Source organism: Palaemon carinicauda, chromosome 27 (assembly GCF_036898095.1).
Source record: "Palaemon carinicauda isolate YSFRI2023 chromosome 27, ASM3689809v2, whole genome shotgun sequence".
NCBI classification, from domain to species: domain Eukaryota; kingdom Metazoa; phylum Arthropoda; class Malacostraca; order Decapoda; family Palaemonidae; genus Palaemon; species Palaemon carinicauda.
Window position 1 is genome coordinate 55,818,622 of NC_090751.1, and position 15,970 is coordinate 55,834,591.

The following is a 15,970-nucleotide window of genomic DNA, read 5'->3' on the forward strand; positions in this document are numbered from 1 at the left end:
CGACTCCCAGCCGGTCACAAGCTCTTGTTTTTGTGTGGTTTCGCCTGGGGCTCTGATCCCGAGGTCGTTAAGAGAATCCAGACATTAATGTATCAAAAATATATATGGCTTATGTGGATATATATATATATATATATATATAAATATATATATATATATATATATATATATATATTGAATAGACAGCATCTCAGCGACGTCCAAAATTCGAAGACAGCCTCTCCTCGGACAGATCGTCCTGCAAATAGTTTTCAGGACAACAACAGTAATACATTTGCTTTTCATATATATATATATATATATATATATTATATGAGAGAGAGAGAGAGAGAGAGAGAGAGAGAGAGAGAGAGAGAGAGTGAGTCCACACAAAAATACACAACTCTAATGCTAATAAATGGAACCACAGCGATCGTAACAAAAATGTCACTGATAAGCGGTGAAACAACAACTTACCTAACTTACCAACGAGATACATTACGAATATTCCATGAGATATTGTATACGGTTATCATCTAGGACATTACCATACAAAGGCCAATTGATGTAGTCCATATTTCTGCGCAGCAGCTTATCTACATAAATGAATCTCTCTTGGAGAGAAAAAAATAATCACTGATGCATAACGTTACCAGAGAACGCTTCCAAAGATTTCTATTTGCTATCTACCTAATGTGAAACATCTGTCTTGTCCACTATATTCTAAATTTACTTAGTCCAACCGCAATTTCCAAGCAATACACAATATAAACAAAGTTGCACATGACCTTATATAAATGGTAGTATACAGAAACGAGCTCAAATGGAGAGAGAGAGAGAGAGAGAGAGAGAGAGAGAGAGAGAGAGAGAGAGAGCCCTAGTTGCAGGTCTACGAGCGGCAGGGGTCTTCTCCCATCCATGACGGATGTGATGGGTTGTGAATAAAAGTAATCGGTCGCAGTCCCCTCCTAATGAACAAGGAACACGATTAAGCTATTAGTGTCATCGGCGGGGTCTCTGGTCCCTCCTCGCCTTCATCTCTTGAAAATGATGAGGTGCCACGCCTTCTTTCTCCCCTCACAAATAGCTGTAAAGTCACCCATTCATCCATTCTCCCCTACGTAATGAGTGAAAACTCTTAATTACAATGCACTTTAAGAGGGACCGCCTGCCCTTAATTAGACCCCTCTCGCAGGCGAGAGATATTTAACACTTTCCTATCCTCCTGTTCTTTCCATGTATAGAAGGCCACCGTCATTATCACTACCCTCAATCGAAATAGGGTGAAATTAAGTCACGGCTTATTCCGATTTTCGTTTCATGTGAGAAACTCTAGAGCTTTCTTGCTGAGGCACCTTTGACCTCAGGTGAAATGTCTGTAGTAATTTGACGTGAACTTTCGTTTCATAAACAAAAGAAAATAAACATAGATTTCATTTCCATAAAAATTTTAAATTATTACCAGCAACTGCTTATAGCGTAATGTTTCACTGAAAAAAAAAGTGTTATAGGTAAATCTTTTTCGGGTTCAACAGAAGCAAAAGACGAAATGTTAAAGGTCACCTTTAACTAAAGCAAAATTTGTGTAGCAATGTGCTATCAAATTATATCCCTTCTTGTTTCTTTATATAACATTTAAAATATTTTCGTAACCAAAAATAAAATTCTGAAATAGTAGTAGTATATTTCATAGCTCTGATTGTCTTATTTAATCGATAGATGAAATGGCTAAAGGTTGAAGAAGTATCAGACATTTATGGTGATCAATATGACGTTAACTACATTTGAAATGTCAACATCCATAATGACTTCCTTCAACTGCCTACCAACAAGATAAAGTTCCTTTATTTTATCTTTTCTTTAGATTGAATTGCGATTTATAGAAATAGCGGTAGCGCTGCGGACGGAGAGGTTATTCAGCACCAAGATGCAACTGAGGGAAAGCCCAGTAGTTGCACTCTAACATAAAAGTTAGGATGTACGACGGGAAAATGGAATAAAAAAGGTAGGGCACAGTAGAAGCCTCATAAAGGCCGAAGGAATGATATGAAAACGCTAATGCAATGTTTACAATGGACCGCGTGAGGTGTAATTAACGACACTAAGGCCTCTTTCACACTACGCGCTTTTTTTTTCCGCTGCCGCAAGCGGTGCGGATCCGCTTTTGTAAGTCCACTAATATATTATATAAACCCTTTCACACTAGAGCGAAGCAGATTTTTCTCCGATGCGGCACTATCACTGGCTTCGTGCGGATCTGCTCCACTGACGGTGACAGTAGGCAATTATATTCAATACGAGTCTTCACACCACGCGATTTTTTTCCGCCTCTCGTTAGGCGGGCAATAGTAGACCACGCAGTGCTTCTCACTGATAAACACACATACATGAAACAAAATATTCGTATTGAATTACATATTTTTTTAATAGAAATGAAACCAATATTATGGGACAAAAGTCTAAAAGAATACAAATGTCGGACTCAAATACATCGGCTTGGAAAGAAGTTTTCTATGGATTAAGGGACTATTTTTAGTCGGGATGATAAAGAAAAGAATGAATTTGCTAAGCTAAATTTATTAATTTTTTCAATTCACAACATTTTTAGTGTATCAAGTAAGGGAAATTAATCAATGCATGATGTAGTTAAAATGACATTCATTGTTCAAATTCATAAATCCCACAATCATATTTTAGAATATTGTCTACCCAAAGCTCCCTCTTCACTCATGAAAAATCAGCAAATATGTTTCTGATATTTGCGCGCGGCGACCGTAATATTGGCGGTTTTCGTTCATATATAGACCTTGGCGTTGCGGAGACCGCCTCGTCTGCGGGAGAGCTTTGTGTGTAAGAAGCTAAGCCCCCCGCCACCCTCTTCACCCAGGGGAATAATTCACTTATCCCAGGTATAACACTGTTTAATATTCCAACAACCTTTGAGGGCCCTTGAGGTGGCTGTTATAGAAACTAGTGTAAATGAAAAGCTCTTATCTATATATATATCTTAATTTATTTTCCCTTTAATATCATATCCTGTCATCTAAATAAATGTCCGCTAACATTTCATTCTTATCCATTCATATTTAATCATTCATCTTCTTTCACTTAATGTTCTCAGCAGTTTATTCTATTATTATTATTTCCTATACAGGGCAACAAATTAATGTTTCGTTTCCAGCACTTTCATTGCAATATCATTTTCCTTGGTTTTCAGCCAAGGATTGGTTCATATTTATTAACTTTTTTTTATTGTATTTTAATTAACATTCATCCACTTGATTTACCATTCTGAATAAATTTTGAACCGTCATCTTTCCCTTTTAATAGATGGCCCCTTCCTGGAATAGAATTCTTGTCTCTCAATTTCAATTTTCAATAATCAAGTTTAGAAAAAGTATGATCTACTTTCAACAGGCAAATATTTCCAAATTTACAGCCTTTTTACTTTCATTTACATTCATATCAGAGTTCCAAAAGTGAAAATTAAGGTAATCGTCTACAGGTTGCGTGTCTTACCTAATGCAATACTCTTGTTCTAATTGTCCACCTTGTATGTTTAGCCGACTAAACATTTCCCTAAACTACGAGTAATTAGTTTTCTAATGATTTATTTTTTCGTTTCAAGGAAAGTCATTTGTGCGTCTATTTTTTATGCAAGGAAGATTTCGCTAATTATTATTTAACGCTCTTCATATAGGAACAAATTCATTACCACATTTCAGAGAGGAAAATCATCTTAAAAATAATCATTATTAACTCGGTATTTCACATCTTTTCTTTTTCTTTAATTAATAGTATTGCTGCTTCTAATACCAAAGGACACGGCCAGAGTATGCGTGAAGCACCACTCAATAACGTCCAAACCAACACTCCAACCTAACCCCAATCTCTCTCTCTCTCTCTCTCTCTCTCTCTCTCTCTCTCTCTCTCTCTCTCTCTCTCTCTCTCTCTCTCTCTCAACATGAATCCTTTGAGAAAACAGGTGCTTAATATGCGGCGAAACGCCTTGGATGCCGATCGTTTTCTGAGAAATCCTTGAAGTTCTATTATTACCAAACATCATTTCCCTGAGTGAATTGCATACCAATAACCCATCATGAAAGAATTATATAAAGAAGTGATGAGAAGCTGTCAACAACGAACAAATGATTCTGGGCTAAAAAACATCGTAAATGAACATCATATTCGTGAGTGATAAATTTAGCAGACAATTTGTCCCATAATTGGAATATGGAATTTAAGAAAGAAAAGGCAAACAGACAAAAATTAAATGCTGATTCAGCGAAAACGGCAAGATTTCCTTTTCCTGTTTTACGTCACTTAACAGTAATTAAGTGTAATGACAAGATAACTTGAAAGGATAAGAGTAAAATGTAACATTATTTACAACACGGTGTATTTTCCTACCTTCACACATGGAAACCAATGAAACTGGCATTCAAATGAATCGATTGAGCATAATTCTAAAGAGGAAAAAGTTAAACAAAAGGAAATGAATTAATTCCTGTAACGATTATTCCGAAAGCGTTGGAATTTTCGTTTACAGTTAAGGCAGAAAATCTCTGAAAAGTAAAATCAACCATATCAAACGGTGATATGTTAAACAAATCTAAAAAATTATATAAAATCAAGATAATAAAAAAGAATATATGTGTAATTTCTGAACTTTCTTTCTTTAACTAACGCTTCTAAATCAGGTGCCTTTTCGTCGTGCAAGACATCGATCAATAGTTAATTCTAAATGACATCACAAATTTCTATTTCTAATCGGAATTTATCCAACTTTAAAATGATAAGATCGACGAAGGATAATTTCTTTAGCACAAAACTTTGTCAATAATTCTACGAAACATAGATATCGCAAGATGAATAAAGTCTAGTTTAGACATTTTAATGATAAAGGGAATACATATGTGCCGTGCATTCTTACTGATGTCACCCACCTGCATCTTATATAGTACGTTGAACTCTTATCTTTATTACTAATCATATATATATATATATATATATATATATATACATACATACACACACATACACACACACACACATATATATATATATATATATATATATATATATATATATATATATATATATATATATAAAGGCAATTAGCGCTGTAAGCGAGACAAAAAAAGCAGCAACTGGCTATGTAAATGACATCCAAATTACAAAACACGATTTTTATTACCAATGTGCACTTTAATTTTAGACATACCATCATTACAAACCATTTTAAACTATATTAGAGAAAGTAAAACCACAATAATCTATTATCTGAATCTCGATTCTATGCTTTTTCTTATTACAGGGCTTGACTCGTTTCGGTAATAAACAGACCTACACTTGTAGTTTTCCGAAAGAAATGTCCTAAGATTATCAATGTAGCTTTTTTTTCGTTAAGATTTCCCTTTTATGCCTAAAAGGGATCTTCCTAGATAACGATTTATAACACAGTCAGGCAATCATCAAATACTTAATCACTACCTTGGCATAAAAATCTATGTCCTAAATTGAATCAAAACCGAGTCACATTCGTCGGCGATGAAAAGCTGCTACTGCTCGTCTACATTATCCTCCAGTGTTTGTTTGTGTGTGTATTTAGGCGTTTACACACAAAAATATACATACATACATATACACAAACACATACAAACATATATATATATATATATATATATATATATATATATATATATATATATATATATATATATATATATATATATATTAACGCCATATAGCTGGAACCAGGTATCTGGACCGTGACTGTAATGCGCGATGTCTCAATATGACAACAGACCGGGAGGAAAACCGAAAAAGTATTAACCAGGCAGGCGTTCGAGGTGGTGTAATAATAATACGAACGTTCTTGGCCCATATTTCATGTAGGCCTATTTTTTTCCTTCCAGCCTGCTGTCATATATATATATATATATATATATATATATATATATATATATATATATATATATATATATATATATATATATACATATATATATATATATATATATATATATATATATATATATATATATATATATATATATATATATATATATATATGTATATATATATATATATATATATATATATATATATATATATATATATATATATATATATAAATATATATATATATATATATATATATATATATATATATATATATATATATATACATATACATGTATATATATATATATATATATATATATATATATATATATATATATATATATATGTATATATATATATGTATATATATATATATATATATATATATATATATATACATATATATATATATATATATATATATGTGTGTGTGTGTACATACAAGAAACTACCAAGAAAAAAATCTCTGTTCGTCTTATTCGTCTTAAATACAAGACGAAACCGTTCAGCATTCACATTGTAATTTAATTTTTTCTTGTGGTATTATTGCATATACTGTATACATACATACGCACACACATACACACACACACACACACACACACATATATATATATATATATATATATATATATATATATATATATATATATATATATATATATATATATGTGTGTGTGTGTGTGTGTGTCTATATGTACATACAGACATACAGTACAAAAAGTACACATTTTAAATCTAATGTTATATCTTCACTCGCAACATCAAAAGTGTAAGACATAATTACAAATCCATGAACTGACAACTTGATAATCAATTAAATAAAATAGAATTTCCGTATGTTTAATGTTAACTTTGAACGATCCACACTAAACAGTCAGCTAAGCACGCAAGTTATCAAAAATATTTTTTTTTTTTTCTACTTTATTCAAGTCCAATAAAAAAAAATCCTTTCTTCCAATCAACCACAGCCGATAAAAAGTCTTCTTTCTTCCCGTCATCAATAATCGTGCTTTTGCCTGCTCACTGTATCGTCGCCATTTCACGATCTCTTGGATCCTCCCTTTTTATTCCTCGGACGCCGTGTTTGTCGTGGCCTACAAAAACCAAGAGATATCAAGATAAAAACCGATCGAGCACCACCTTGAACCCAGATGAGCTCACGCTTCTCATAAAGCCTCTTATCAACCGTTTAAAAAACCCCAAACCGTAACTTTGCCATCCAACAACACCATATTCACACTCCCTCCTAAGTGTTGCCACGAAGCGATAATTCCTCTACCTCCCTTACCGATGGATAACAGAGAACATTCATGACATAATCGCTGGTACTTATGACATTATCGTTGTCGTATATACTGTATATTAAAGATGCTTACATTGTATCACAATAAACGATATAATTCAGTTTTAAACAAAAATATTATACACACACACACACACACACACACACACACACATATATATATATATATATATATATATATATATATATATATATATATATATATATATATATATATATATATACACATATATATATACACATATATAAATATATATATGTATATATATATATATATATATATATATATATATATATATATATATATATATATATATATATATATATTTCAATAAAGCACCTATTAGGTAACGCAACGTGAGGGTGAATCCAAATGAAAAAGATAAATAAAATATAACAATAATTTGGCACAAATAACGACCCAACAAGAAAATTGGAAAAATAGGTCTAAGGTGTTGACAATGATAACATTGTAATGATTATCATGACATTAGACAAGTAAAGTGCATATAATAACTGATCCAGGACAGCGTCCAGTAACAGGAGTTTCATAACAACCCTATATCGAGCAATAAATTGACGAAATTAGACCGTAATAGCTACTTTTCAAGTCAGTAGCACACAGTAAAACGTATCAGAAAACATGCGAGTAAACAAAAAAATACTGGAGGTCCAAGACTAACCTAACTGCTGCACAAAGAGTCAGGGGGAAACATGGGAACATCACCTATAAGTCAATCCAAGGAGTCATGAGGAAGTGAAAGCTTGTATGTTTTCAAGTTCGATATGTGACGATGATTTTCAATAATATAATCGTATTCAGATGTAAAACCTCAATCACTCGGTAATCCTAGCTATTTTGCAAATTCCAGTGACTTTGTTTCATATACGATGTGACTACTCATGAACTACAGTTAGCAGTTAGGTTCCGACTTCTTTTGAGCCTCTGGTGCCATGGTTGGAAGCGACCTGGCCTTTCATTACAGTAGAAGGGGCTAGGGTTCGATCCCAAGTATGAGGTCGAAATCTATTTCTATTTGAGCATGATATTGTGTTGATATTTATCCATATTGACTCATTAGGGGTAATTTGCATGAATTACTATCAATTGTGTCATCTGGTGGGCCGGGAAGTCGGGGACAACTCGCTGGTAAGAGACTGATGTCTCGCCAGGTAAATCCTGAACTGCAGTTATAATTTACATTAGGTTCCGACTTCTTTTGAGCCTCTGGTGGCATGGTTGGAAGCGACCTGGCCTTTCATTACAGTAGAAAGGGCTAGGGTTCGATCCCAAGTATGAAGTCGAAATCTATTTCTATTTGAGCACGATATTGTGTTGATATTTATCCACATTGACTCATTAGGGGTAATTTGAATGAATTACTATCAATTGTGTCATCTGATGGGCCGTGAAGTCGGGGACAACTCGCTGGTAAGAGACCGATGTCTCGCCAGGTAAATCCTGAACTGCAGTTAGCAGTTATGTTCGACTTCTTTTGAGCCTCTGGTGGCATGGTTGGAAGCGACCTGGCCTTTCATTAGAAGGGGCTAGGGTTTGATCCCAAGTATGGGGTAGAAATTTATTTATATTTGAGCACAATATTGTGTAGATATTTATCGATTTATCTATTTATATATATACACACACATATACACTGGATATATATATATATATATATATATATATATATATATATATATATATATATATATATATATATATATATATATATATATATATATATATATATAATATATATATATATAACTTTTATGAAGATGGATAGCAAAAGTGTGAATAACCATAGATTGTCAAGAATGTATGAAATATCTTAACAGGATAGAAAGAAAGTAGAGGAACTGAGCAATTATCTGTTAACTCTGCACAAAGTTGATAATTTCCTTTTCTGTAACGGAAACTAACTATACGATATCCTAGAGATAAAAAGCAACGCATTTAGTAATTTAATATTCGCGGATCTGCAGCTAATTATAAAAAAAGAAAAAACAATAACAACGGCAGACAAAACGAATGACCCGGTTTATCCGTAGAACGCCCGCTGTCTTATGATCATCCGAGAAGAAATAGGAGAAGGTCACGATGCAAAGCCCCACCCAACCCGACAAAGGCATGTCGCTCTTAAATAATATCCTGAAGTGACCATCACTAAAACCGTGTCTTCCCTAGCAACCCCTCACCCTTACGGCAATTGATAATGGTAATAGAGGTAATCACAAAGAATATAATGACAATGGGTTTTAATGATGAGCTCATTATGTCCTCATGGCCCTGTTCTTGCCCCACGAAACCGACACGGGGATCCCATTTTCTCAGCAGATCATTACAAGACACTGATCATGCTCGCCAGGTCATTACTGTCTGTTTCTTCACGGACGCCATATGCCACACAGACCTCAAACCAACGAAATATGAAGGTAAAAGGAGGGGAAAAAATTGTGAAGCTGCTGGTGTAGTGGGTGAAGAGTACGGCGAGAACTGAAACATGATTTTCTTATTATTTACCTAAGATTATGTGGTTCCCCCCCCCCCCCCACCCCTTAATATCTTCAGCATCAAAAGACGTTCAGGCACGGGGCTCTACAATCCAAATGGTATGCAAGCTCTATATGGAAACATTACTACTTTGATCTTAGAAACTATTGTGTATGTCCAGGATATACAGCACCATTTACTAAGGTTTGCTTGAAAACGGCAGAGATAGGTCTTGTAAAGTGTTGCACAAACTCCTAAAACTGAACTTCAGCTGCCACGGGTCCTCCCCCACAAAAACTTGGACCAGGGTGACCAGGTAGTAGTTGCTAATGACTCACCAGTCGTTAGCTTACAAGGATCGCAAAGATTAGGATTTTAACAGTGAAAAATATCAAGCCGTAAGCGGGGCTTGAACTCGGTCCCACGGACTACAAGCGTGGCCACGCTACGAGTCACTCAGGCAAATAAAGCTAATAGTCGAGTTCCCTAAATAATAACATACTTGCTATTAGTGCCATCAATAATTTGATAAACAAAATATTCGTAGCCCATTTGACGGAAAAGGTGATAATGAATCATACCTAGTATAAGCTTTTTTGTTTGACACTTATATTTCTTATACCTACACAATATATACAAGTGGAAGTGAGTTTCCAATGCTAGATGTTAATTCCTTTTTGGGAATATGGTAGAAAGGAGACTTTTTATGAAATTGGAATAGTAGGGATACATAATGTTTTGGAAAGTGGCTATATTAGGATAAGAGATATATCTATTTTTTTTCACCAAACGTCTTACGTGGCCCACCCCAAGTCTCTTAGTAAGAGCTTAGACCCTCTTTTTTCCACCAATTAGAAATTGAGCACGGACCATGAAAATGTGAGCCAAGTACTACATCACTTATTAACAGTGGCCACTTGGTTGATTGCCTCGTCCGGAAGTGAGGGGCAGGGGACCCTACACCCCTACGAATTTCCACTAAGGTCAATTTATGATCATCATAACAGAAAAATGAGTTGCCTTACCCTTAAACATTCTTTCATATGTGTTTTTTCCACGTAGTTAACAGCTACCTACCACCCTTCACCCTTCATAAAAAAAGGAACTAAAAATTCTCGAATACTTGCTCTACATCAGATGTTAGATGAAAGTGATAGCGAACATATTCTATATAATAAAACTTGTATCGCACGACACCAAAGGCGAGCGATTAAGAAACTGGTTTCTAAAACCCGATATTGTCATGCAGGACTTCTCTTCTCCTTTTTTCGTTATTGGATTTTAAACCAAATCTAAATGGAAATCTCAATCACTTTGGTGCTCAGCTATTGAAATTTGCATAAAATGCGATTAATGGATTTTAATGCGTTGCAAAGGCGACATATCTCGACGTGAGAATCATATTTTGGATAAAACACCTAAAAGGGGTACAAATATTTACAAAAGATGCCTCATCAAATAATATATATATATATATATATATATATATATATATATATATATATATATATATATATAAATATATATATATATATGTATATATATATATATATATATATATATATATATATATATCATATGTATGTATATATATGTATATATATATATATACACAGAGAGAGAGAGAGAGAGAGAGAGAGAGAGAGAGAGAGAGAGAGAGAGAGAGAGAGAGAGAGAGAGAGAGAGAGAGAGAGAGATTTAATTATGCTATATGGTTAAAAATATGGCAACCCTGAGTTTTTCAATTGAAATGAAAATGTAAATGGAAACATTAACGCCTAATTCTAACCATTACTAAATTACTAAATTACTAAAATGACAGATAAAACTAGACATTCAGATATGACGCTCCTTAAAAAGAACATATGGACTCTTATCGTGTAAGCAAATTAGGGTTGAATCCGGAGGTATTTAGCATAAAGACATATCTGGTACCATAAGAATTATATTATTTGTGGAGATTTTCCCACTAAAAGCCTCAGTTTATAGCTTTTGGTGAAAACATTTTACAAATATAAACGTAATGTGTTTTTGTCTTTAATTTTTCAGTTGTATCAATTTCTAAACACCCATATATTCAAGAAATAGCTGATATTTATTGTTAGGATTCTGTAATTTAGCTATTTTTGGTGAATGTATTAATCAAATTTCAGGAGTGAAATTATAATTCATTTTACTCTATGCAAAATTTGATTTACTGAATTGTTTAGATAATTTCTATTTTGTTATATTTTAATTTATTGTATTGCCATATCTTGATATCACAGGATGCAAAGTGCACAAGAAAAGATTAGTGATGGGCTGTGAAGAAGTAAACGTAAACATCTTGAAGACATAAGATCATACGACCATATATATATATATATATATATATATATACATATATATATACATATATATATATACACATATATAAATGATACATATACACACACACATATATATATATATATATAAATGATATATATATATATATATATATATATATATATATATATATATATATATATATATATATATATATATATATATATCTATATATATATATATATATATATATATATATATATATATATATATATATATATATATATATTTACATATATATGATATATATATATATACATATATATATATATATATATATATATATATATATATATATATATATATATAAAATAAATATATCAGACCATTAACGAATATTTGTTATTTTTTTATGAATATCTAACATTTACATTCTCAACAACAACAAAAGCTATGAAAAAAAGTCCGATGATATACCTGATTACTAAAATGATTCAAAATAATATAAAGTTTGTTCTAATAAACTCTATAAAATGTGATTAGTACATCTTATTCACACCGAGTTTGACCATAACAATTGATGATGATTTGTTATCGTATGTTTTCCCTTAAAATACTCTTAGATGAAAAGTAGTGACTCCTGCAGAGTAAAAGGAGCAGACTGGGATATCTTTTTTCTTCCTCTACTTTTCATAAAATGTTTCTTCTTTTTTTATCACTTCTTTCTACTTTCCAATTCTGTTTCTTATCAGGTTTACAAAGGTGAGCAAACCATGCTATGTGCAAATCCCGTGGTTAAAAAGTTCTGCATTATTAAGATAAAGATAATTACCTAACAAAAAACATTACCTATAGACCTACTGTAGATATGTTAGCCAGGTTTTAAAACTAAAAATAAATAAGTAATAAGTTAGGTATATATATATATATATATATATATATATATATATATATATATATATATATATATATATATATATATATATATATAAACATCATCATCATCTCCTACGCCTACTGACGCAAAGGGCCACGGTTAGATTTCACCAGTCGTCTTTATCTTGAGCTATAAATTCTATACTTCTCCATCCATCATCTCATACTTCGCGCTTCATAGTCCTTAGCCATGTAGGTCTGGGTCTTCCAACTCTTCTAGTGCCTTACGTAGCCCAGTTGAACGTTTGGTGTACAAAACTCTCTTGGGGAGTGCGAAGAGCATGCCCAATCCTTCTCCATGTACTCATCCACAGTAGCACTCGAGTAATCTCTCTTATAGTTTCATGTCTAATCCTATCCTGCCATTTAACTCCCGATATCCTTCTGAGGGCTTTGTTTTCAAATCTACTAAATCTATTGGAGATTGTTTCATTGCCATACCATGACTCGTGTCCATATCACTAAACTGATATATAGTCTGATTTTTATATGTAATTTCAGGCGATTTGATTTCCAAATTTTACTTAACCTAGCCATTGTCTGATTTGCTTTTTTCAATCTTTCACTGAACTCTAATTTTAAAGACCCTGTATTGGAGATCATAGTTCCTAAATACTTAAATGATTCTGCCTCATTAATCCTTTGTCCTTCCAATGATATTTCATCTTCCATTCCATACTCCTTTCTCATCAGATCTGTCTTTTTTCTATTTATCTTGAGACCAATCCCATCTGACATTTCATGCATTCTGGTAAGCAAGCATTGCAAATCCTGTGGTATTCTGCTAACAAGGAGAGGATCATCAGCATATTCTAGGTCTGCTAAATTCCTATCACAAATCCAATCCAATCCTTCTCGAACATCTCCGACTGTTTTACGCATTACAAAATCCATGAGGAGGATAAACAACATAGATGACAACACATTCCCCTGGAGTACTCCACTGTTCACTGGAAATTCATTTGATAAGACTCCATTAACATTAACTTTGCACTTGCTATGCTCATGAATAGACTTAATCAAATTTACCTATTTAAGAGGAATTCCATAATAACGCAAGAATCTCCATAAGATTGGCTGATGCACACTATCAAAAGCTTTTTCATAGTCCACAAATGCCATCAAAAGTGAATTTCTATATTCTACGCATTGCTGTACAAGATGTCTCAAAATGAAAATTTGGTCAGTGCAACTTCTTCCTTTCCTAAATCCTGCGTGTTCATCTCTCAGCTTTACATCAATCTTTCTCTTCGGTGTCTTCAGAATAAGCATACTATAAATTTTCATAACAACTGGCGTAAGTGCTATGCCTCTATAATTATTGCAATCTGTCAGGTCTCCTTTATTACCATTTTCACCAACACCTCTAACTCCCATTCATCAGGGTTTGCCTCTTCATGACACATTCTACAAAATAATCTTTTAAGTACTCTGGTCGTCACTTCATTTTCGGCCAGTATCATCTCGGCAGTTATTCCATCGTATCCAGGCGGTTTCCATTTTTTAATGTTTTAAGGATAGCTTCAACTTGAAACATACTGAATTCATTCATGAGCACATCAAGGTTTTCATCAGCTCCAGGTATAGCAATCAAATTATTCCTTTCATATCTCCTATTCATAACCTCACTAAAGTATTCCATCCAACGTGGTCTTTCTTCATCTTCTGTTTTTATAACAGATCCATCTCTCTTTTTGATGGGTATATGCTTCTTCTTCTTTGCCCCCCATAGAGATTTCATTAATAATTCTATTAGCAATTCTTACACTATAGCCACTTACTGAATTCATAGCTTTGTCAGCCTCATCTGCTTTACTGTCTACCTATTCTCACCAGTTATTCCTTGCTTTTCTTTTGACCTCACTATCAATACTGGAATACTTAGCATGCTCTACCTTGTAATATCCATTACTTACTCAAAAACTTTCAACGATCAATTTCTGTTTTTGTCTCCTTTTTTATCCCAACTATCATTTGATATCCAAGCCTTTCTCCTTGTAACTACGTGTTCAAAGACTTCACTACCAACTGACTGATATATGTTCTTAACATCACACCTTTCTTCACTAACTGTCTGCCCTTCGTCCCATAAAGTCTCCAAGACTGCAAATCGATACCTACATTCAATTGCAAATGTTTCTCTGTGCTCTTCTTCTAAAAGTTTAGTTGTATCAAACCTATATATTCTATTTACCTTTCTGTTGGGTACTTTCAGTTTTAATTTCAGTGTGACAATGAGGAGCTGGTGATCACTACCAATATTCGCACCTCTATAACTTCTTACATTTCTCAGAGTCCTCCTTCTCTCTTTATTAATGGCAATGTGATCTATTTGATTTTTGTGATTGCCACATGGTGAAGTCCTCGTATACTTGTGGATGTACTTCCGTTGAAAAAGAGTACCTCCAATGGCAAGACTGTTTGCTGAACACAAACTTATGAAATGTGTTCCATTTTCATTTGCAACTTCACCAAGACCCTCAACCCCCCCCCCCCCCTCGCAGTCTATAATTAATATATATATATATATATATATATATATATATATATATATATATATATATATATATATATATACACACACACATACATACATATACATATACATATATATATATATATATATATATATATATATATATATATATATATATATATATTCAAATAAGCCATATATAGACAGTGACTAAACCACATGGCCAAGTGGTTTAGTCACTGTCTATACAAGCTTGCCGACCAGGGTTCGATTCCCGGCCGAACCCAAGCCCTTGTCTTTGTGTGATTTCACCTGGGGCTCTGATCCCGAGGTCGTTAAGAGAATCCAGACATTAATGTATCAAAAATATATATGGCTTATTTGAATATGAAAAACACGTCTAAATGTGCAAAATTTATCATATATATATATATATATATATATATATATATATATATATATATATATATATATATATATAAACACATACATACACGTATAAGCACACAAGTGTATATATACACAAAGTGTGTATGAAAATAATTCAAGTCACAGTCGATGAGAT